Source organism: Hylobates moloch, unplaced genomic scaffold, assembly GCF_009828535.3.
Source record: "Hylobates moloch isolate HMO894 unplaced genomic scaffold, HMol_V3 SCAFFOLD_2, whole genome shotgun sequence".
NCBI lineage: Eukaryota > Metazoa > Chordata > Mammalia > Primates > Hylobatidae > Hylobates > Hylobates moloch.
Window position 1 is genome coordinate 73,200,464 of NW_026652277.1, and position 25,720 is coordinate 73,226,183.

Consider the following 25,720-nt stretch of genomic DNA (forward strand, 5'->3'; position numbering starts at 1 on the left):
TTGTTATAAAGACACAGTGTTTGAAGGACATTGATCTAAATGACGGGTAACAGGAAATGAATCTGGTAACAACAGGAAGTGTATTATGGAGACATGGTTCAGTACAAGCAAGTTAAGATTCTGTAACTAGAAATATTAGGAGATAGTCTGGATCCCAGACCTATAAAATCACGAGTGAACCACAAAGCATTAGAATAGGGCAAGTATTCATACACTAGATGAGGCTGGGTTTTGGTAACTGTATATAAAACACATTTATTAAGCGTAAAACCTATTGGCCAAGCATTATGATAGCATTTGAAAATATACATATGAATGAAACCTGCCCTCAGGAAATTAAAAGTCTTGTGGGAGGTAGCCTCTTCAACTGATAGCAATGAGATAACTAATTTTTGAATTACAAAAAGCCTGTATAAATTATGAAAAGTACCTTGAGTGATTATGATTCGTTTACTCCAATAACTATGAAATCACGTTACTCTTCCACTCTCCCTGCAGTGTATCCTCTTAATTCAGATGCCTCTAATGTCATTTAATCCAATCTCTATCAGTTTTTCACAGATGCTGGAATTTTGGATAGCTCTGGGAGGGTGTGGCTGGGGCAGAACTCACTCTGCACGGTAAAATTAGTGGTCTGATGTTAGAATGTGAGATTTCAAGGGCATAGTATAAAACCAATCATTTCACTGGTCACGATCCCTTCATTGTGGATAGGGTGGGGTATCTTTCTACAATGAATTTAGGAAAGAGGAGGTCCCCGGATTCCTACTTCATATGAGACAACTCGTTTCCTAGCAGTCACCCTACAGTCTCTAGAATGAAAATGCCTTCATAGCATTTTGTGCTCCTGGTAGCTTAGGATAACAGCAGTGACCTCCATGTGGTTAGATGCAGACTTCATCCATCATCTACATTTGAAATAGATGATCACCCTCTTCTCTTTAAGACACTTTCTTCTCCTGACTTCCAGAACAGAATTATCTCTTGTTTCTCCTCTATCTCATGGGCTGTTACTTCTCAGTCTGTTCTGCTGGTTCTACTTTTTCTAATGTTTCCAAGTTAGAGTGCTCAGGGCTTAATCTTAAGGCTTTAATCCTACCAATCTAGCTACCCACCTCCAGTGATCTCATCAGGACACATGGCTTCAAATAACATCAATATTTCTGATGATTCCAAGTTTATATCTGTGGCCTGAACCATTTCTACAAATCCCAGACATCTATGTCAAATTTCCATGCAACATGTCCACTTAGATTTTTCAAATTGATAACAACAAAAATTGAGTTCCTGATTTCCCTTCTCATACTTACTTCCCTCTCCCTCCTCAATCCTCCCTCACAGTAACAGTCAATTCTGTTATTCACACTGCTCAGCCAAAAACCTTGACATAGACAAGGTTTCCCACCCTACATCCAAATCAATAGCAAATTCTGTCATCTCTATTTTTGAAAGACAATATAGAATCTCACTAACTCTTACCACTTTCACTGAAACCATTCTCATCCAAACACCAGCATTTCTTACTTGGATTTCTGCAGTAGCCTCATAATTATCACCCTTGTCTTATTACAGGTTAGTCTCATCCAACCAGGGAATTCTTTTTAACACATCAGATTATGTCACTCCCCTACAAAGCCTTCTACTGGTGATCCGTCTCCACAAAGCGAAAATATGAAGTCCTTATTGAGTCTAATGATCTGGCTTCCTTGGCATTTTTATGATCTAATACTCCCCCTCAGTTTCTTGAACATGCAAAACATGTTCCCATCTCAGGGCCTTGGCGCTTACTGTTTTCATTATGCTCTTTACTGAGACATTTGCACAGCTTATCCCTCACCCAATTCTCAACCACCACCACCTCAGAGAGGAGGCAACACAACTCCCTGAAATTCTCTATCTACTTTACCTTGCTTGATTTGTATTAAGTCACCATCACTTAACATAGTAGCTATATTTTTTATGTCTTTATTGTCAGTCCTTCCTCATTGTTCTGTGAGCTCTTTTAGGGAACAGACTTTGCTTTTCTCCATCCTCTTTTATCAACCTAAAAGAGCTTCACATAATATAAATACTTGATGATATTGATTAAATAAATAAATAATGTAAGCCCATTGAGAAGCTTGGACTCATTCCACGCTACTGCATCACTGATACCCATAGGGAAGAAGAGTTGTTGTTCATGGTGCCATGCCTAAATATGAGAAATAAATGCATCTGTCCCTGTTCATTCCGGGCACCATTAGAACCAGAGCACTCTAGATTATCAATCAACTCCTTGATTTGCTTCTGCTTACTTCTCTGCACACTCATTAATCTTGCCCAGTTTCTTTCTATTGCTAATCTCTGCTTTATCAATCTTTTCCTCTTGGACTTACAGTCTGTCATCGGCAAAAACCCCTATATTCTGACCCTCTTCCCTAAACCTGCCCTTCACACTCTTATTCCAATGCAGACTGGCTATGTCTCATTGACCTAACTTTCTAGCCACTTTCTTGAGGGAAATCTTTTTTTTTTCTCTCTCTTTCCCTCTCTTTCTCTCTAACATCCCCATATACAACAATATCTGAGGTGAGAACAGACATTATCCTTGCTTTATACTTTTTTGTTTTCAAAATATTTCTCCTCCCTGTGTATACAAACTTTTCACCACCTTTAAAGTCATAATTAGGCTCTGTCTCCTGCAGCATCTCTTTGTAGCAGTTATCTATAAACCTCCATTCATTTCACTCCCTTTTTCAGGATGACTTTAGCATATCACCCAATCTCTTATTTTCTACCTGCTTCCCTTTCCCCTTTTGATTACTTAAACAATTCTACTGCACTTTCCAGTATGTTTTATTTTCCTCCATCAACAAAATGGCTATTTCAGACATTCTTGCTTTTCAGATTTCCTCACGAGCAGAGGAGCTGCTGCAGTTGTGAGCTTTACATCTGCATTAACAAGGAGTATTCCCTTTATCAGGAAGCTAAAAGCTTCTCAAAAAACTCCTAGCAGGCTGCTGTTTCTCTTTGCCCATATCTGCAGCAAATAGCTAGTCCTTGCTTTAAGGGAGATAGAAAAAGTAAAAGTTTAGCTTTTCCAGCCTTTATTTGAGGAGCTAGCAAGGGAAAAGGGAGCAGGAATTATCTATAGGGTTAGCCACAAGAATGTCCGACACAATTGTTCGCCATCTACATTACAACCAGGAAGTAAAGGCCACCACACCTCTTTTTTGAACAACCTTATAGACTGCAGCTAGTCTCTATTCTTGACCTACCACAATTCATGTTCCATGATGCCACAGTGACCTTTGTAGAACATACATCCAATTTGTCATTTCTCTGCTAAACCCTCCAGTAGTTCCAATTACATTTAGGATAAAACCTATATTCCTTATAATGGTTTGCATAGCCCTGTCTATTCTATGACTTTTATTTCTTATCAGTCTCCAACTTGCTCTCCCTGCTTCATCAACTTAGGCTTCTTTATGTTTCTAAAACACACCAAGATAACTCTTGTCTTGTTCCTTCTACCTGGAATGAATTTCTCTTTGATCTTCTCTTACCTCCATCCTTTTGTGATTTAGATGCTGGTTTAAATTTTCCTCCTTAGGCAGGATTTCCTTGAATCCTCTGTCTTAAGTAACTACCTTTTCATTATTGTGCCTTTAAGTTTTTTAACACAGAATTTATTTGGAGTCCTAAGAATTTGTTTTTTGTTCTGGTGTGTATCTGCAGTTTAACAGGGATTATCTATGGGGTTAGTCACAAGAATGTATTTTCAGGTCCTAGAAAAGCATATGCATCAATAATAGGTATCAATAAATGTGTTAAATGAATAGCAGATGTACCAGTGTGCTAAACAATTAAATATGTCACTATTAGCCTCTTTTAAAAAAAAACCTTGTAAAGTATGTATTAGTATTTTTCTATTTTTCAGATAAGAAAATTGAAGCATTAAGAGAAATTAGACATGTTCACAGTTACACTGTTTGGTTCTCTAGGATTTATCAGTGGATCATCTGACTTGGACAACCCCTATACTTCCCACTGAATTGTCTTAATATTTATGTTGAAAAGCAGTTGATCTTACATGTTTGAGTGTATTTCTGGACTTTATTCTGTCTCATTGTTATGTTTTTTTTTTTTTTTCTGTCTTTATGCCCATTCCATGCTGTTGTTGACAGAGTCAAACTCTATAAAATATTTTAAGAGATTTATTCTGAGCCCAATATGACTGACCAAGGCCTATGACACAGCCCTCAGGAGGTCCTGAGAACATGTGCCCAAGTTGGTACACCTTGGTTTTATATATTTTAGGGAGGCATGAGACATCAATCAAATACATTTAAGAAATACACTGGTTTGGTTCAGAAAGGCGGGACAACTCAAAGCAGCAGGAGTGGGGGTGTATGGGGTGTGGGGGGCCTGAGGGGGTGGGGAGATGGGTTTCAGGCTATAGGTAAATGTAAAGATTTAACCATTTTCTGGTTGACAATTGGTTGAGTTTGTCTAAAGACTTGGCATCCACAGAAAGACAATGTTCAGGTTAAGATAAAAGATTGTGAAGACCAAAGTTATTTTGAAGTCTTATAGTGGCTGCCCTTAGAGACAGCAGATGACAAATGTTTCCAATTCAGATCTTTAAAAGGTGTTAGACTCTTAGTTCATCTCTTTAGGATTGGGAGAGTCTGGAAGAAAAATATCTAGCCATGTTAATAGAGATTCTTCACAGATGCAAATTCTCTCCCACAAAGGACAGCTTTGCAGGGCCATTTCAAAATATGTCAAAGAAACATGTTTTGGAGTAAAATATTTTGACTTTCTTCTTTGTCACATAATGTTATGCCAGAGTCAGATTGGAAGGTAAGTCACAATGTATAGGGTTAAATAAAATGCATCGGATGAGAATTTATGGTTTGTAGGGCATGACTCCCCAGACCCCTTAGGAATTGGGGCAAGATAAAAAAATCAGAGCTTAGTCCTCACATTTTGATGACTTTTGGCTTTTAGTAAGTTTTGAAATCAGGTACTATAAATCCTCCAACTTAGTTTTTCAGTTCTGAGTTCTTTGGCTTTTCATGTAAATTTTAGCTTACCAATTTCTAAAACAACAACAACAAATATGTTTTCTTTTTAACATTACATGTTGTCATTCAATGTAATTCATTCATTAATTACAAAGATGATGAGAGTGAGTGGCTTAGAGAGGAGCAAATAAGCTCCATTCTATCTTAAGACTAATAATCCATTTATCTATTTCTCGTCTGGAAGGCAACTTGTGATGATGTCTTAGGAAACTGGAAAAAGAGTAGCAATGCAGTTAATTCTTCACCTTTTTAATTTCTCATTTATAATAATAAAGAACTTGTTTATTGGGAATATTTCTAAAATCCAGATGAGAAGCATAAGGCCATGGACAGCATTTCTTATTCAAATATTACAGGTAATGAAGAAGGTTGTAAACGGAATTATGAGGACAGAAGTATCTTTGCAGCAGTTCAGAGTAGAGTTTAGAAGACCAAAACAGTATTAGATAGTATTAGTAAAAAAATTAAAAGTCAATCATTCTCCAACTGTAAAAAATATCAATTAATCTCAGGATAGAGATAAGACACAGTTAAAAGCTATTGAGATGAAGGAGGAAAATAATTATAAATTTGTGCAGTGTTATTTTAAATCTCTAAATTTTATTTTCACTAACTATCAGGTAGACATACATTTTTGATGGTAAATCAATAGTTACATTATTACTTTGCTTTTAGAAATTGCTTTCTTTCTAGAAAAATAATACCTTTTATTGCTGTAAAAATGGAATTATTATCCCCATCAACCTAATGTCGGTTTCTCATTACAAGCTATGTAGGAGAAGTTGATAGTGCCACAGTGCCTTTGAGATTCAGTTTTATGTTAGAGATCATAACTTTCCAACAGAAAAAAAATTTGTAGTTTTGAGATCTCTAAATTCACATTATATCGGAGAATTTAATTTTATTTCAAATCGAATGCATTCTTTGCTACTTTTCAGCATATGTTATGCAGAAAATTGGCCACATTAGTGAGTAGATAATCAAAAACTTGAATTAACTGGTAGTTAGTGTAGGAAGGTAAAGTAGCAGGTGACACTTTACAGGGAATATATACTATTATCTAACTATCTTCTTTATAAAATTGCTCATAATTTTAAGGGATGGTTGAAAAAAATTGGAAAAATAGTTCCAACATCCTGATATATAAAACTAAGTGTTGGAATTCAGACATATTTCTAGGAATATGTTTCTAAAAAATCCCCAAAGAAAGGGGGCAATTTTTTGGAGAGTGTAGATGACGTGATGCAGAGTATCTTTTTGGCCCTCTGGCTTTTCTGTCTTCTACAGTGTGTATAAAGAAGAGCCATACTATTTTTTTTTTTTTTTTTTTTTTGAGACCGAGTTTCATTCTGTCTCCCAGGCTGGAATGCAGTGGTGCAATCTTGGCTCACTGCATTCAAGAGATTCTCCTGCCTTATCCTTCCAACTAGCTAGGACTACAGGTGCGTGCCACCATGCCCAGCTAAGTTTTTGTATTTTTTTTTAGTAGAGATAGGGTTTCACCATGTTGGCCAGGGTAGTGTAGAACTCCAGACCTCAAGGGATCCACCCACCTCGGCCTCCCACAGTCCTGAGATTACAGGTGTGAGCCATGGTGCCTCGTCGAGCAATGCTAATTTTATTGTCACTGTGTAATGACTGTGTATTTCCTTTTTAACTTTAACAGATTTTATTTGAATAGATAACATGTTTACATATTTCTGTGATGGCCTGCTTTGCCTGTCAGGTTTACAAATACCGATAAAAGAGGATAAAAACAAATGGAAGAACATTCCATGCTCATGGATAGGAAGAATCAATATCATGAAAATGGCCATACTGCTCAAGGTAACTTATAGATTCAATGCCATCCCCATCAAGCTACCAATGACTTTCTTCACAGAATTGGAAAAACTACTTTAAAGTTCATATGGAACCAAAAAAGAGCCCGCATTGCCAAGTCAATCATGGGCTAAAAGAACAAAGCTGGAGGCATCATGCTACCTGACTTCAAACTATACTACAAGGCTACAGTAACCAAAACAGCATGGTACTGGTACCAAAACAGAGATATAGACCAATGGAACAGAACAGAGCCCTCAGAAATAATGCCACACATCTACAACCATCTGATCTTTGACAAACCTGACAAAAACAAGAAATAGGGAAAGGATTCCCTATTTAACAAATGGTGCTGGGAAAACTGGCTAGCCATATGTAGAAAGCTGAAACTGGATCCCTTCCTTACACCTTATACAAAAATTAATTCAAGATGGATTAAAGACTTAAATGTTAGACCTAAAACCATAAAAACCCTAGAAGAAAACCTAGGCAATACCATTCAGGACATAGGCATGGGCAAGGACTTCATGTCTAAAACACCAAAAGCAATGGCAAGAAAAGCCAAAACTGACAAATGGGATCTAATTAAGCTAAAGAGCTTCTGCACAGGAAAATAAACTACCATCAGAGTGAACAGGCAACCTACAGAATGGGAGAAAATTTTTGCAATCTACTTATCTGACAAAGGGCTAATATCCAGAATCTACAAAGAACTCAAACACATTTACAAGAAAAAAACAAACAATGCCATCAACAATTGGGCAAAGGATATGAACAGACACTTCTCAAAAGAAGACATTTATGCAGCCAACAGACACATGAAAAAATGCTCATCATCACTGGCCATCAGAGAAATGCAAATCAAAACCACAGTGAGATACCATCTCACACCAGTTAGAATGGTGATCATTAAAAAGTCAAGAAACAACAGGTGCAGGAGAATATGTGGAGAAATAGGAACACTTTTATACTGTTGGTGGGACTGTAAACTAGTTCAACCATTGTGGAAGACAGTGTGGCGATTCCTCAGGGATCTAGAACTAGAAATACTATTTGACCCAGCCATCCCATTACTGGGTATATACCCAAAGGATTATAAGTCATGCTGCTATAAAGACACATGCACAAGTATGTTTACTGTGGCACTATTCACAATAGCAAAGACTTGGAACCCACCCAAATGTCTGTCAATGATAGACTGGATTAAGAAAATGTGGCACATATACACCATGGAATACTATGCAGCCATAGAAAAGGATGAGTTCATGTCCTTTGTAGGGACATGGATGAAACTGGAAACCATCATTCTTAGCAAACTATTGCAAGGACAAAAAACCAAACACTGCATGTTCTCACTCATAGGTGGGAATTAAACAATGAGAACACACTTGGACACAGGAAAGGGAACATTACACACCAGGACCTGTTGTGGGGTGGGGGGAGTGGGGAGGGATAGCATTAGGAGATATACCTAATGTAAATGATGAGTTAACGGGTGCAGCACACCAACATGGCACATGTATACATATGTAACAAACCTGCACATTGTGCACATGTACCCTAGAACTTAAAGTATAATAAAAAAATATAAAATTAAGAAAAGCAAAACAAAACAAACAAAAAAAACAGCAACAAATATCCAGGGATGTGCATTTAGAAGCTGCCAAGACATTAAGCACCCAAGAGGTTCTTTTTGGTCTGTGTCTGTGCTTCTCTGGTGGAGCTGATGGCTGTATTTTCTTGAATTCAGCAGTTGCATTTCCAGCATGTGAGGAGTGTTTCTTACTGCTTTCAGGGATGGGCTTAATCTGAGAGTAACAAAACTCTTATTTCTTCCCCCTGGGGCCTTTAACTCTTCAATATGTGGGACTGGGAATCATCTTTTTTAGGAAGTGAGAGAAATTGCGAGTGTATCTAAACATTTTTGAGTAATATAATCTGTGAAAACAGTTTTATTATACAACACTTCTGAAACTGAATGTGAACATGAAATAAGCAAAACAAAACCAAAGCACCATAGGACTGAGTGGTTTGCACAGGAGATGGAAGGATTAACTAGAAGCCTGAATATCTTTGTTGGCTTTATATACTCAATAGGCAGCCAATAGGAAATAAATTGTAAGCAAAAGCATTTATTCCTATATGCCAGGAAAATTACCCTGTAAATACTGAATTATATGTGGCTAATCAATATTCATAATTTATCAGATTTCTTAAACTTATATTTGTAAGAAACATCTATAGAATAGTTGCTTGGCTTCATTAACTTTTAATTCTTATTTAGATATATTTTTACATGTTTCGATGGTGTTGAAAGGCAATTCAATTATAAACAGTAATTTCAAAATATTTCTGCAGAGAAAATGTCAACCCTAAAGTTCAGAATGATTGTAGAAAAGTAAAATTTCTTGAAAGCTCTTTCTAAGGAAGTAAAAATTAAGACCAATTTATTAGTAAAATAATTTATTAAGTCCAGATCCTAATTTTATGTAACTCAAGGCTTTAACATATATTTTAATAGTTCTATCAAATACCTATTAATCTTTAAAATATCTTAAAAATCTTTTTAAAATTCTGGATCTCTCCTCTATAATTTAGATTAAATATTAGATAAAGGGCAGACAAAAGATGACAAGTCCTTTAAGGGAAATATATTTACTTCACATAGGTTTTATATTTTTCCTAATACTCCCAGAATCATAAAATATAGATTTTTAATATAATTTGACAGTGTTTGGCAAAACATTTGGCATATGATAGTTGTATCCATCTGGATTTGGGGTTGCAAGCCACAAACACAAGATCTGGCTAAGTTATAAGAAAAATAATTTATTGCAAGTGTATGGGACTGTCACTCACAGATTTGATGGGAAGACTGGAGAGAATCAGGCTCAGAAAATGGAAAGGAAACAAGAAAGCCAAAGCATCAACATTCTCAGCTCGGGTCACATTGTAAAATTGTCTAGTGTGATCTCCATGGCCAAACACCGCTGCTGCTGCAAGCTGCCAGTGGGAATAAATATATCTTTTTTAGGAAGTGAGCCTTTGTCTTTACATCCCAAGCTCAACTTTCAGTGTCCTAGGTAGCAGCATTTAATCTACTGAATCTAGGTCAAGTGCCTGCATCCTTACTTCCAGGAGTATGGAGAGATAGTGTCTGATCCCCTTCAGCTTGCCAACTTGCACTCCAACCAAGACTTAAACAATGGGGGAATTTCCACCACCAAATAGAAAGAGGTACTGGACAAAGGGAAACTGAGCAAAAACAGATGTCATCTAAATGTGGCATCCCATATTATATAGACAGTTGATTCTTGTTATTTGCAGTAGTTATAGTCTATAAAATCACTGAAAATACTGAATTAGGGAGTGCTAAGCAATTACCTTCAGAGAAAATACAGGTATAGGTTCCTGTGAGCCTCTGGTCACAATATTTTCATCAACCAATCAATACATAACCTTGCTTTGTTTGTGTTTCTCTTTAAAGATGCCTTATTTAATATATATTGTTGATTCGATAACATTGAACTCTTGGCCAACAGCATTATAACTCATGCCTGAGGAAAGCTTATCTAACACGTCTTTTCTCCGTAAGTCACATCATAGCTTTCTTGCACTTAGAAATGCTAGATAGCACTTGGGCACTCTGTTAGGGGCCATTTTAAACAGCAAAATTACCAACAAACAGCACAAAAATACAAACAATGTAATACTAGACAGACCTCAAAAACTACACTGGTTTACAGTGTGAGAGCTGAAACAAAAAGGCAGAGCATGAACTTGTTCAACATCTGCTGGGAATGTGAGCATCGGGTAGCCCCAATTTTATGCTTCTCTGTAGATGAGCATGTATGCGAATGGCAGCAGAAGTGACATGAGTATTGATTTGGGGCCACAAATAAATTTGCCCCAAATTTATATTTGTGTATTCACAAATACAAAATCTGTGAGCAATGAGGATAAGCTGTATATTTATGTGTGTGTGTGTTAACAAATATATATACCTAACAAATACTACTGTTTTTCAAACTGAAAACATACACATGCATGTAAAAGCAGGGATTATGTAAGTCAGTGACATAGCATATACAAAAATTCTGTACTGTATGGGCATTGAAACCACTCAACCCTGAAAATTCTTAACATATTTCCATTACTAGATAAATGTGTTAATGTTAAGAGGTTATATATATTTGCTTTTTATTTGATTGTCCATGTTAAATGTTAATACTTTGAAAGCCTTTTTGCATCTATGAATTGGAGACTATAATTTGTGAGTTTAGTTTTACTTAGATACATCAAAATCTTTCAGCCATTATTCAAATATTCCTTAAGAAAAACTAGTATGCATGTCCTGTAATACATTTTCAGTTTCTAAACACATTCAAAGGTAATTATCTAACTAATTAATCATTCTCCATCTTTGTCCAAAGATATAAATGTTTATTCAAAGATTAAAATAAATGTTTTATTTTTTTTACACATCTGATGAGTTGAATAGATCTCATCAGTCAAATGACTTCCCAGGACACTTGGTAAATTAAAAATTTTGAAACACAAATAAGCCTAACTCCCATCAGCATTTCCACCTATGGTTTCTTTCTAGCAGAACTAGCGGAAACTTGGTATGGCTTTGTGTCTTCAATATCTTAATGTTTCTAATCTTTCTTAAGTATCTCTTGGCTCACTGACTTTTGACATTTGGTTTCTGTCAGTAGAGATGATGATATAAAATACATCTTATGAGGAAATGAGGAGGAAGAGCTATCAGATCCAAAAACTACGTCCCAGATGGAAAACCTTGCCAGTTCAACAGTTATTTGTTGGCATTGTTGGTACCTCTGGCAAAGGTGGATCAGAAGGATAGTCTTAGGACAGGTTTGAGGCAAATGTTTGGATCAAAGATACAGGAGACTTTTACATCAACATAAGGTTGATTAAGGGAGGCAGAACCAAAAAAATTACAAGTATGAATGGTCTGCCAGACACCTCAGTTCTAGACTCCGAAGACCTGATGAAAATATATCAGAAGGTAACATTCAATATCTAAGAAATCAGAGAATGATTATGATTGATTCTAGAAATTGCAGGCTGCTTGGCCTCTGCTCCCTTTATAGTACCTGCTAGAGTGGATAGGCTCAGGTCTTGAGATATCATTTTAAGCAAGAAGGAGGTCAAAAGTTTACAGGATAAGGTCAGCTATGCTAGAATTAGCTTTTAGAAATAATAGATCTACCATAAAATTAGATACAAATGTATGAGTTTCCTAAGGAAGGTGAATTTGTTCTTGGAAAATAATAGAGAGAAATGGCAGATATTCTAAGACCTAATATATTTTATATATTCATTTATCTGAAGTAAAAGCAATTTGTCATGTCTAAAGTAAAAAGAAATACCATAATTTATTGATTCTAAGATGCACTTTTTACATTTTTAACATCTCAAACCTGGAGACATTTTACCATCAATGATATCCTACAATTAAAATGGAATGATTCTTATCTTTAAACATAAGATAATGGGGCACCTTACAAATGGCGATGACCAAAATATGATTAAATATGGTAACACAGGCATCCCTTGGTAAGCGCAAACTGATTCCAGGACTCCGCATATACCCAAATCCACACATAATCATCTTTGTTGGCCCTGTGAAACTCGCAGGTATGAAAAGTTGGTCCTCTCTATATGCAGGTTTGTATCCTGTGAATACTAGGTTTGGCTGAAAAATATCCATGTATAAGTGAAGTTGCACAGTTCAAATTTGTGTTGTTCAAGGATCAACTGTATAGCCTAAACTAAAAACAAAATTCCTTAGTGTTAAAAAAATATAATTGGGAAGCCATTAGCCTGAGACAGTTCTAGTGCCTTGGGTTCCTATTTAAGCAAAGAGAAGTCCAACTCAAGGCAAAAAGTAAAAGGAAACTACGTTTAACCGATTAGAAACTGTCAAACTAGCCTCTAACTAGGGAATTTCGGTTTGAACTAATCAGAAATATTTTCTTTGCCTTGTTTCTGTCTGAAGCACCTTATAAAATGCTCCCCCTGGGTATGGCCCAACTACTTGTGGTCTGACGCTGCTGGGGTCATGAATCACTGTTTACTCAAATAAACTATTTAAACGTTAAATGTGCCTAAGTTTACTATTTAACATTAGTAAAAATAGGATTAATATTTGTATAAAATATGCATTTTTTAAATTGTACTTTAAGTTCTGGGATACATGTGCAGAACATGCAGGTTTGTTACATAGGTATACACATACCATAGTGGTTTGCTGCACCCATTAACCCATCTTCTACATTAGGTATTTCTCCTCATGCTATCCCTCCCCTAACCCCTCCATCCCCCAATAGGCCCTGGTGTGTGATGTTCCCCTCCCTGTGTCCATGTGTTCTCATTGTTCAACTCCCACTTATGAGTGAGAACATGTGGTGTTTGTTTTTCTGTTCTTTTGATAGTTTGCTGAGAATGACGGTTGCCAGCTTCATCCATGTCCCTACAAGGACATGAACTCATCCTTTTTTTATGGCTGCACAGTATTCCATGGTGTATATGTGCCACATTTTCTTTATCCAGTCTATCATTGGTGGGCGTTTGGGTTGGTTCCAAGTCTTTGCTACTGTGAACTGTGTTGCAATAAACATATGTGTGCATGTGTCTTTATAGTAGAATGATTTATAATGCTTTGGGTATATACCCAGCAATGGGATTGCTGGGTCAAATGGTATTTCTGGTTCTAAATCCTTGAGGAATCGCCACACTGTGTCTCTAAAATATGCATTTTTAATATCACATTTTATTATTTCAACTTAGGGATCAACGGTACCCCTTTGGATCTCTTCCTGTTGGGTCAACTTCCTGTTATTTTATAAAAAATTCTTTTTGTGTGTGTATATTTGCATTTTTCTCCCTAAAGGGTCTGTAGTTTTCATCCAATTCTGAGTTAGTAATTCAAAAAGTGGAAAACATCTCAAATAGTCATAGATGGTTAATTTTTAATAGTCTGAATAATGATTACATAATAGGTGATAAATAATATTTTCTAATTATTACATTAAAGTAATTTGTATAGGTGGCATTTTTTCCTTTTTGATTCCTCATTACAGGGCAATTTTCCATAGCTTAACAGATATGAGGCCACCTAGATTTATAGTGGAGTCCTTCATTTATAGTCAGCAAGAAAAAGTAGAAAGGAACCTCTCTACTATTTGAGTTCTCAAATACGTTGCTGTATTACATTTAATGTCTAGAAAATAGTCACTTTTTATATCGATACTTTAAAAATTAAGTATAAAACAAGCTATACTTTTAGAATAACTTCTAATTTCAAAAAATAAGATGTTCTTTTTGTAAAATACATGCAATGGTAAGAAAAAAATGTCAAACAGTATCTAACTATAGAGATATTTTACCTCCCTGATTAGCTGTATTCCTAGGTATTTTATTTTATTTTTTCTTTTTTGTGGCTGTTGTGAATGTGATTGCATTCTTTATTTGGCTCTCAGGTTGGACATTGTATATAGAAGTGCTACAGATTTTTATACATTGTATCTTGAAACTTTGCTGAAGTTGTTTCTCAGGTCTAGGAGATTTTGGGCAAAGACTATGGGGTTTTCTAGGTACAAAACAATATTGTCTTCAAACTGGGGTAGTTTGACTTCCTCTCTTCCTATTTGAATGCCTTTTATTTATCTTACCTGATTGCTCTGGCGAGGACTTCCAATATTATATTGAAAAGGAGTGGTGAGAGTGAGCATCCTTGTCTTGTTCAGGTTCTCAGTGGAAATGCTTCCAGCTTTTGCCCGTTCAGTACAATGTTGGTTGTGATTTTGTCATAGAATTACAAAAGACTGCTCAAAGAAATCAGAAACAAAAAAGGTCCCAAATAACCAAATGAATCCTAAGCAAAAAGAACAAAGCTAGAGGCATCACCCTACCCCACTTCAAACTATAGAAGGTTACAGTAACCAAAACAGCATGGTACTGATACAAAAACAGACACATAGACCAATGCGACAGAATAGAGAGCCCAGAAATAAAGCCATAAACCTACAACTGTCTAATCTTCGATAAAGTTGACAGAAATAAGCAATGGGGAGAGGACTCCCTATTCAATAAATGGTGCTATCCAATAAATGGTTGAATAGCAGCCAGACACAGTGGTTCACGCCTGTAATCCCAGCACTTTGGGAGGCCAAGGCAGGCAGATCACAAAGTCAGGAGATTGAGACCATCTTTTCTAACACAGTGAAACCCCCTCTCTACTAAAAATACAAAAAATTAGCCGGGCGTGGCAGCATGCACTTGTAGTCCCAGCTGCTGGGGAGGCTGAGGCAGGAGAATGGTGAGAACCTGGGAGGCAGAACTTTCAGTGAGACAAGATTGCACCACTGCACTCCAACCTGGGAGACAGAGTGAGACTCTCTCTCAAAAAAAAAAAAAAAAATGTTGAATGGCGTTTCCACCATTATTAAGGCTAGCCATGTGCAGCAGATTGAAACTGTACTTCTTCCTTTCACCATATACAAAAATCAACTCAAGATGGATTAAAGACTTAAATGTAAAATCTAAAACTGTAGAAACCCTAGAAGAAAACCTGGGAAATACCATTTTGGACATAGGCTCTGGCAAAGAGTTCATGATAAAGATGCCAAAAGCAATTGCAACAAAACAAAAAAAATTACAAGTGGGAATTAATTAACTAACCAATTAATTAACTAACTTTAATTGAACTAACGAGCTTCTGCACAGCAAAAGAACCTATCAACAGAATAAACAGACGACCTACATAATGGGAGAAAATATTTGCAAACTATGCAAAGGGTTAATATTCAGCATCTATAGGGAACTTAAACAAATTTACAAGCAAAAATCAAACAACCCCATTAAAAAGTGAGCAAAGGACATGAACAGACACTTTTCAAAAGAAGACGTACACGTGGCCAATAAGCATATGAAAGAATGTTCAACATCACTAATCATCAGAGAAATACAAATCAAAGCCACGAGACATACTATCTCAAACCAGTCAGAATAGTTATTATTAAAAAGTTAAAAAAAATAACAGATGCTGGTGAGGTTGCAGAGAAAAGAGAACACTTATACACTGTTGATGGGAATGTAAATTAGTTCAACCACTGTGAGAAACATTTTGGTGATTTCTCAAAGAACTTTGAATATAATCACCATTCAAACTAGCAATCCATTATTGGTTATATACCCAAAGGAATATAAATTGTTCTACCATAAAGACACATTCACACATATTCACTGCAGTACTATTCACAATAGCAAAGACATGGAATCAAACTAAATTGTAATAAATGGTAGACCGGATTAAAAAAATACACATATACCATGGAATACTACACAGTGATAAAAATGAACAAGATCATGTTCTTTACAGCAACATATGGAGCTGGAGGCCGTCATCTTAAGCAAACTAACACGAGAGCAGAAAACAAAACACCTCATGTTATCACTTATACATGGAAGCTAAACATTGAGTACAAGTGGACACAAAGAGGGAACGATAGATACCAGGGCCTACTTGAAGGTTGAAGGTGGGAGGAGGGTGAGGATAAAAAAATTACCCATCGGTTACTACATTTATCACCTGGGTGACAAAATATTTGTATATCCAACCCCTGTGACACACAATTTACCTGTCTAACAAACCTGTACCTGTATACTTGAACCTAAAATAAAAGTAAAAAAAAAAATCTAACTATATTCGGATCTTCATTTTGGAAGAAAAATTGGAAGTGATCGGATAAATGAGTTGTTTAAGAATGAACTCTCATCAGTAGGTCTTTTGGTAGTGAAGGTCAAAGCTCTGGCCACTGTGGAGAGGTGATCAAAAAAACTAGGTATTCCTTATTTAAAACAATAACAGAAAATTTGGGTTTTCATTTATCTATTGAACACTCAGGAGGTAAGGTGTTGAGTTGCCTTAAAGATTCAAAGGAAGAAGGGAAATGGTTAAGAGTTTCCCTAAAAGGGGAGCAATAATGTGATAAACCAGGAAACAAAAAAAGGAAAGTAAGAAATTCTTTGTGTCAGAGACAGCTAGAAATTTAGTAACAATAGTGGCTGCCATTTAGTTTTAATCTTTATATTTTTGTTCTGCAGCAATTATCCTCTAGTATACCATGGATTTGGTAAAAGATTCACACAATAATATTATGTTCACTATATTTTAAAATACATACATTTAAGAACACAGTTTTTGCAGCCAAGCTTAGGTAGGTTCAAATCCTGACTCTGACACACGACTATCAGCCTCTCAGTGCTTCATTTACCTAAGCTCCAGAATGGGAGTAAAATGTACTGAATCCATAGAGTTATGGTCAAGGTTAAATCAGTTAATATGTATAAAGGTCTTAGACCACTGCTAGGCATATAGTAAAAACTAAAAAAAGGTTTTGGAATAAAATGACCCACAGAAAACTACAGCAGCCTGTGGAAGCATTGTCCACATGAACCAGTAGCATACTCAAAAATGAACCACATAATCAAAAATGTCCACATGAACCAGTAGCATAATCAAAAATGAACCAGTAGCATTGTCAAAAATATAATCAAAAAATGAACCAAACGCATAATCAAAAAATGAACCAGTAGCAGGGATTTAGAGTAAAATATCTTGGCAAGTATAAGTGTCCCTTCTGCATGCCCCTGTTGTTTGTCATCTCAGGAAGTCTCAGAAATATGAATAAACCTGTTCCAGTTTCACGGGATGGAGGCTTGAATTGATTTCATTAGGATATTACTAAAGGGTCACTCAGGAAGGCTGCATGACTTTGGAATACTTTGGCTACATATGCCAAATAGAAAGTGAAATTTCCCAGTCACCTAACTCCTCAGAAATACCCTGTGTTAACAATCTGATAGTTTACTGAGAATGATGGTTTCCAGTTTCATCCATGTCCCTACAAAGGACATGAATTCATCATTTTTTATGGCTGCATAGTATTCCATGGTGTAGATGTGCCACATTTTCTTAATCCAGTCTATCGTTGTTGGACATTTGGGTTGGTTCCAAGTCTTTGCTATTGTGAATAGTGCCGCAATAAACATACGTGTGCATGTGTCTTTATAGCAGCATGATTTATAGTCCTTTGGGTATATACCCAGTAATGGGATGTCTGGGTCAAATGGTATTTCTAGTTCTAGATCCCTGAGGAATCGCCACACTGACTCAGTAAACTATCGCAAGGACAAAAAACCAAACACTGCATGTTCTCACTCATAGGTGGGAATTGAACAATGAGAACTCATGGACACAGGAAGGGGAACATCACACTCCGGGGACTGTTGTGGGGTGGGGGGAGGGGGGAGGGACAGCATTAGGAGATATACCTAATGCTAAATGACGAGTTAATGGGTGCAGAAAACCAACATGGCACATGGATACATATGTAACAAACCTGCACATGGTGCACATGTACCCTAAAACCTAAAGTATAATAATAAAAAAAAATAAATTAAAAAAAACAATCTGATATAAAGGATGTACTCTTTCCCTTTATAGTCTTAATACAATTATTTTGCTTTTGAATGAAGAAAAATGTGTCTCCAAGAATCACTTTAATTTCCCTGAATTGATCAGCATGAAAAAAAGTCTTCAGTTTTCATTGCTGGGAAAGATATTGCATTGGAAATAATATGGGAAAGGAAAGGAAAAGGAAAAATACTGCATTGAAAATTGGGAAGCACGAGATTGAATCTTCTGGCTTTAACTTGTTTTAGACTGTGTAAATTGCTTTATTCCTGAAGGACTCTGTTTCATCATATTTTAAATGAAAGTATTTAGCTAACTCATCCCTAAAGTGTCTTCCATATCTAAGAATATATAATTTTAATGGCTCCATAGCAAACTGGGTGAATGAATTAAAATAAAAGTACTTTTATTGCCTAAAGCAAGATTTTTTCTTTATTTTTTGGATGATAGTTATTCAATAGCCCACACTTAATTATGTCCAGGTTTCACCAAACAAGTCACAATTCTAAACACTTCCCAGTAGCTGGGAGAGCGATTCTTCACAATTTTTCCATATGTAGGACAGTTTCATATCTCAATTATATTGATTTGCAAGCCTCTTCACTCTTCTAATTGTGAAATATTTATTGAGAGCCCCAGCTGTACTTCATGTAGGTTCTCATGACAATCTCAGTAGGCAGAAGGCCATTTGATAGCAGTCAACTTACTTGCCCAACCTATTTTTAAAGAGTATGTAGTCGGAAATACACCTACCATATAATTCAGCAATTTCCTCAAAAGGAAATCAGTATATTGAAGAGTTATCTGCACTGTTATATTGGCTGCAGCTCTATTTACAATAGCCAAGATATGGAAGCAACTTAAGTGTCCATCAGCAGGTGAATGAATAAAGAAAATGTAGTACTTAGACTTAACGGAGTACTTTCCAGCCATCAAAAAGAATGAGATTCAGTCATTTGCAACAACACGGATGGAACTGGAGATCATTATGTTAAGTGAAATAAGCCAGGCACAGAAAGACAAACATTGCATGTTTTCACTTATTTGTGGGATCAAAAAATCAAAACACTAAAGCCATGGAGATACAGAATAGAAAGATGATTACCAGACAGGGGAAGAATAGTGGGGGTTCTTGGGGGAAGTAGGGATGATTAACAGGTACCAAAAAATAGTTAGAATGAATGAATAAGGCCTAGTATTCGGCAGCACAATGAAGTGACTATAGTCAATGATAATTTAATTGTACACTTAAAAATAACGAAAGGAGTATAATTTGATTGTTTATAACAATAAATTGTTAAGGGAATGGATACCCTATTTTCCATGATGTGATTATTAAGCATTGCATATCTGTATCCAAACATCTCATGTACCCCATACATACATATATATATATATAAATTATGTACCCACAAAAACTAAAAATAAAAACAAATAGAGAATCAAGTCAGAATGACCAATCTATAGCAGTTGGTGTTATAATTGGTGGTAGCAGTGGAAAAGGAAGCAGACAGATCTATAACACAATCTGAGGGAAGAAAGGGAAGAAATGAAAACGAAAGGGATGATCAGCTATGTCCTCATGATCTGACATTTGATATCTAGCTATTACACCAGATAAAGCATTAATTTCTGGAACTTTTTTTATCCAACTTCCTGAAGTTTTGTCGCTATTATCCTTTACCACCTAGTCTGCAGTTGTAATATTACTTGATAGAAGTGGATACTCTTTAGAACCAGTAGCACATAAAGGTATTATTCATTTAGCAATTGAGATTTAAGTTGTCAGATTTGCTTCTGGCACAAAGACTAATAAACTGGGGGCCATTGTGGGGAACACTGTGGGGAACTAGAATTGGGAAAGCTCATGATAACTGAATACACATTGCCAGTTGGAAAGGTTGGTAAAAGGAGAGTGTACAAAAGGAAGAGGGAGCTAATAGATCAGTCCTCTGAAAATTTCCTTGAAGTGTATATTTTCTGGAAAGCTGGCCCTCAATCAAAGTTCCTAAGAAATGGAATTAATTGAAAATATAGATGCTCTAGCTTGAGACACTTTGAATTTATTTATTCAGCTCAAGGCATTTGCTCTTCATATATGTTATTTTAGGATTATGATGCCAGATGTTTCTTGTGCAGGATACTGGCAAAGAAACTCTTTACATATTTACCTTTTGATTTCTATCTTGGAGGCTTGACTGAACGCTACATGACTGGAATTAAAATAAATACACAATCCAACTTTTAAGTTACGCTTTGATAACTTTTCTCACATAGATATATACTTAACAAAACTTAATATCATTAATAGTAGGCAGTTTTCTCAATTTTTGTTGATTGTATCTTGCCTGCAATCATACCCTGTGAAATAAAATTAAAAATATATAATTACAGTCCTCTTGGTAGGCTGTTGACTATTTTGAGTTAAAAAGCACTCTATGCTGGCAGCAGAAACACAGAGGCAGCAGTCTAATTTCCTCTATTCCACTAGGTGCCTGCTTAATTGCAACCTTCCATTTACCAGTGCTCTGGCTGCATGCCATTTTTGCTTGTATATTTTTTCATTCAGTTTATCATTCATTTCTATTTCATCGACTAACGTATAATAGAGACTACGCTGTTTTGCTCTCTAGCTTGCACACACATTCAGTTGAGCCATTTCTATATTTTGCAGAGTTGATTTTAACTCAGAGAAGAAATATATTTGTATGAAAATTTAGACTTCAATAGGTTTTGTTAAGGTGTCACAGAATTATGAGAAATAACAGAAAAGTGTAAGAATCGTTTTAGCTGTCAGATTGAATAGTAAGATGATAGATTGAAAGGAATATGAATCGATGTTAGTGGAAGAGTTTTGCTGTCAAATAATGTATTGTGTTAATTATTTTTAATGGAAGAAAAGATTCTTGGTACCAGTTTTCAAAACTGTTATCTTGTATATGTATGTAGATAATGTAATTCTTCAAACCATCCAATTATTTAATGAAGTCGATAAATCAAAAAATGAAAATGATAAATCAAAAAATGAAAAAATGAACATATACAATTATATGTTATTGTTTATATATTTAATTGTATACATGTAAAATATATGAAGTTTCTTTTCAGCTGAAGCAGTTTTGTTATTTTTGTGGTGTTAAAATTGTATATAATACATTAGGTTTAATAGAATTAGAGATATTTCGTCTGGTTTACAGTAAATTTATTCAACTTAGATTGTAATCTACATGAAGCCAGAGAGTTTATCTAACTTATTTAGCAACATATTCTGAGACTGTCACAAAGTAAATTCTTAATGGTATTGAGGTACATGAATATCAATATTTAAGTGATTTTTTTCCTAAAGAGACATGCAGTTAAGATTTACCAATATTGCACTGTCTTTGTGAAGGTTGTGGTCAACTGTTATGAAAAGACAAACTCAGGAAAATAGTAGAGAAGCCGAGATGAAGACAATTCAATCTAGAACTTTAGAATACTAATGTTAGCTTTTGTCAGGTTAAAAAAAGATTCAATATAAATGTTGGCTTTTGATTTTATATTCAGAGGGAAAAAAGATGACCGGGAGTTATGGGATGAATCAAATGGGAAGGTGAACAAAGGATTACTTCAGAGTGATGAAAATGTTTTATATCTTGATTGTGGTGGTGGTTACATTTCTGTATCCATTTGCCAAACTCAGAGCTATATGCTTAAAATGGGTGCTATTTACTGTTTGTAAGTAATATTCTACTTCGTATGTCTATAATATATTACTAATATGTTTGCAAATAAAATTTTACTTGTTATTACTGTTTGTAAATAATTGATTTAAAAAATGTTCTCCAGGAGGAAAAATAAATAAAAAACTGAATATAAAGGCAATCGTTGACATTGCATTTTTTAATAGGCTATAGCCAGAAAAGCATTCTAAAACATAACTAGAAGCCCAATCTGGAAACAATTCACCAACTTGGAACATGTTGACTAGAAAATCGATGACTGTCATTTTCATTTTATTTTTCACCTTTTCTGGCTACTAGCCACTGAATAAGGAATGCAGAGAAAATATTAGAGGCCAGAAAAAATCATGAAATCTCCTTAAACTCTTAGATTACGATCAGACGGTAAATTAAAATAAGGATCCCTCATTTCTGAACAAGCATATTTTTATAATGACATCAAAATTGTTTTTTAAAAATAATTTTTATCTCTAATTTTCCTGTCATTGATCATTTTTATTCACTCAGCAACATTCCTGCCTCCTTTGCTCGGACTAGCTTAACATTTGGCTGTGCTTTGAGGGTCTGTGTCATGAAACCTTATCTGACTTCAAATTATGTGATCCTTTAAGTTTCTCCACGAGAATGCAAGCTCAGTCATGTAATCGCAGTGGTGTGTGTGTGTGTGTGTTTACCACTATCTTCTACAGAAAAGTTTATGATATGTTCTTATTTAACTCTTAGTTTCCAATATCTTATGTTCGAATGCCAATTCTATTTGCATTGATAATCTATGAGTCTGTTGTAATGATCATTTTTCATAGTTATTGGCTGTCCACTATGTTTTCAACACTCCTTCACATGTTTTGGGGGAATTTTCTCCCTTTCTTCTCAGAAAAAATGCCAGAAATTTTATTTCCCAGGCTCCCTTGCAATTAGGCCATGAACATGCGACCTAGGCTCTGCCAAATGGAAGCATCCATTCAGGAGTATGATTTGCCAGAATAGATATCATGTACTGTTACCTCATGTATCTAGGCATAAACCTGGGCACATACAGTAGAAACAGGATCTTGCTTTGTCACCCAGACTGGGTTGCAGTGATGCAATCATAGTTCACTGCAGCCTGGAATTTCTGGTCTCAAGAGATCCTCTCGCCTTAGCCTTTTGAGTAGCTGGGATTACAGGTATGTGACACCATGCCTGGCAAATGTTTTTATTTTTATTTTTTTAGAGAAAGGGATTTGCTATATTGCTCAGGCTAGTCTTGAATTCCTGGCCTCCAGTGATTATCCTTCCTTGGCTTCCTGAAGTGCTGGGATTACAGGCTTGAGCCACTGCACCCAGCCTCCCAATGACTAATTAACAGAGAAGAGGAAAGAGAGCTTGATTTGGTTTATAGATCACCCTTCATGTTATATAAAGAACATGAATCTCTGTATTGTGACAGTAGTACTCAGAGATGTTCCTAAAAGAACATGGGAAAGAATAATTATTTTAATGTGAAGAATGTTAAGCAACATTCCTCACTGTTCTTTTGTCTTGGAAGGTGGAAATATCTGAAGTACTGTTCCACCATCATTCATGGATATTGATGAATAGTTTGGCTAGATTTACTGTAGTTTGGCATGGATTTATTTGCCAATGGAAGACTACTTACACTTTCAGGGAAGAGGATTTTTTTTTTTTTTTTTTTTTTGAGATGGAGTCTCTCTCTGTCGCCCAGGCTGGAGTACAGTGGCCCAATCTCAGCTCACTGCAAGCTCCGCCTCCTGGGTTCAAGCTATTCTCCTGCCTCAGCCTCCCGAGTAGCTGGGACAACAGGCGCCCGCCACCACACCCAGCCAATTTTTTGTATTTTTAGTAGAGATGGGGTTTCACCATGTTAGCCAGAATGGTCTCGATCTCCTGACCTCATGATCGGCCCACCTTGGCTTCCCAATGTGCTGGGATTACAGTGGTGAGCCACTGCGCCTGGCCGGGGAAGAGGTATTTAGATAGATAACAAAATGTACCTACAGTGTGTAATTATTTTTTCCCATGTGACTTATCAACTGAAGATTGTCAATGGGAAGGAGATGAGCAATATTCTGATAGAAAAGGGTGATCCAGCTAATGAATGTCAGTAACCATGCCAATATTGAATGGAGTCATTCTTGCTTTTATTTGTTTTTGATTGTTTTTGTTTTTGAGACATTCTTACTGTGTTGCTCAGGCTGGAATTCAGCTGTGTGATCACAACTCACTGCACCCTTGACCTCCTTGGGATTAAACAGTCCTTCTGCCTCAGCCTCCTGAGTAGCTGGGACCACAACTGCATGCCACCATGTCTGACAAATTTTTGTATTTTCTGTAGAGACAGGGTTTTGCCATGTTGCCCAGTGCTGATCTGGAACTCCTGAGCTCAAGTGATCCATCTGCCTTGGCTGCCCAAAATTCTGGGATTGCAGGCATGAGCCACCGTGCCCAAGCTCATTCCTGTTTTTGTGAGATTATGCACTGGATCAGCATGTCCTTTTCTTAGCATGATCTGACCAATTATTGGCTGTATTTGATGGCCAGTTCACCAGTGGCAGAAGTCTTAGAAGGCAAAACTCTTAACCTCTGATATTAATAGCATACTTGGGGGTGAGGTATGAACTAACCAAGAAAGGTTAAACAAATTACTTGGTGGTAGGTTGATGATACTAAACCTATTCTACCATGAATTAGACTGTGATTTGACCTCACTGGAATTAATTACAATTTTGGATTTGGAAATTTGGATTTCCCCTCCCACTTTTCCAGAGACAATATCTATGGACTTATTAAAATGCCTTGTCTACAATTGTGGTGTCCCATATACCAATGCTTTTGACCACGGAAATGATTTTTACAGAAGCAGAAGTCATGTATAGATATATACTGTTTGGATTTAGAGATCTAGCTAGGCACTCAGTCACCCAAAAGCTGCTGGTCTTGATAAAAGTATGTAAGATTATTGAACACATATTATGGCACCAACCTTGTGAAGCTGGAATACCATCTTACAGAATAAGGCATAAGCTTCTTCCAAAAATAAGAAAACGAGACTAAAAGCCAGAATTTCACATGTCACTTTTACATCTTATGATCCCTTAACAAAAACTATGTCTCATATTCTATGACCTTTGGCTTCGTTGGCTTGGGAGACGTAGTGCCGGAGTGAAGAATGCTTCCAACATGACACCAAACTATATTTTTGTAGAACTAGGAGCTGAGACTATTACATAACCATTTCAAGCTTTTTGTGCCACTATATGAATAGGTCAAAAATGGAAGTTATAGTTTTGCTGGGGTGATTGACTCTAATTATCAAAGACAACAAGGGCTGACACATGTAGTACAGAAATGAATATTTAAAATACAGGGGATACTCTGGCCTTCATAGTGCTATTATAGCTAGTAGTAAAATGAATGGAAGATCCATGGATGCGTACACAGCAGACAAGACCACCAATCCTTTTGTATTTAAGGAATAAAATTTCATTTACTGTTCCAGGTAAGGATTCTGAACAGCTGAAGAACTAGATGAGGAATAGTTGAGGAAAAAGAATTCTAGAATACATAATAGAGAAAGAAAATTATAACTTGAAATAATGAGC

General features: G+C 36.1%; 1 long non-coding RNA gene across 1 annotated transcript in view; it reads left to right on the plus strand.

Moving 5' to 3' along the window:
- Positions 1 to 25,720, plus strand: part of LOC131381645 (uncharacterized) — a 35,161-nt gene that overhangs the window by 4,919 nt on the left and 4,522 nt on the right. The window lies entirely within an intron of this gene.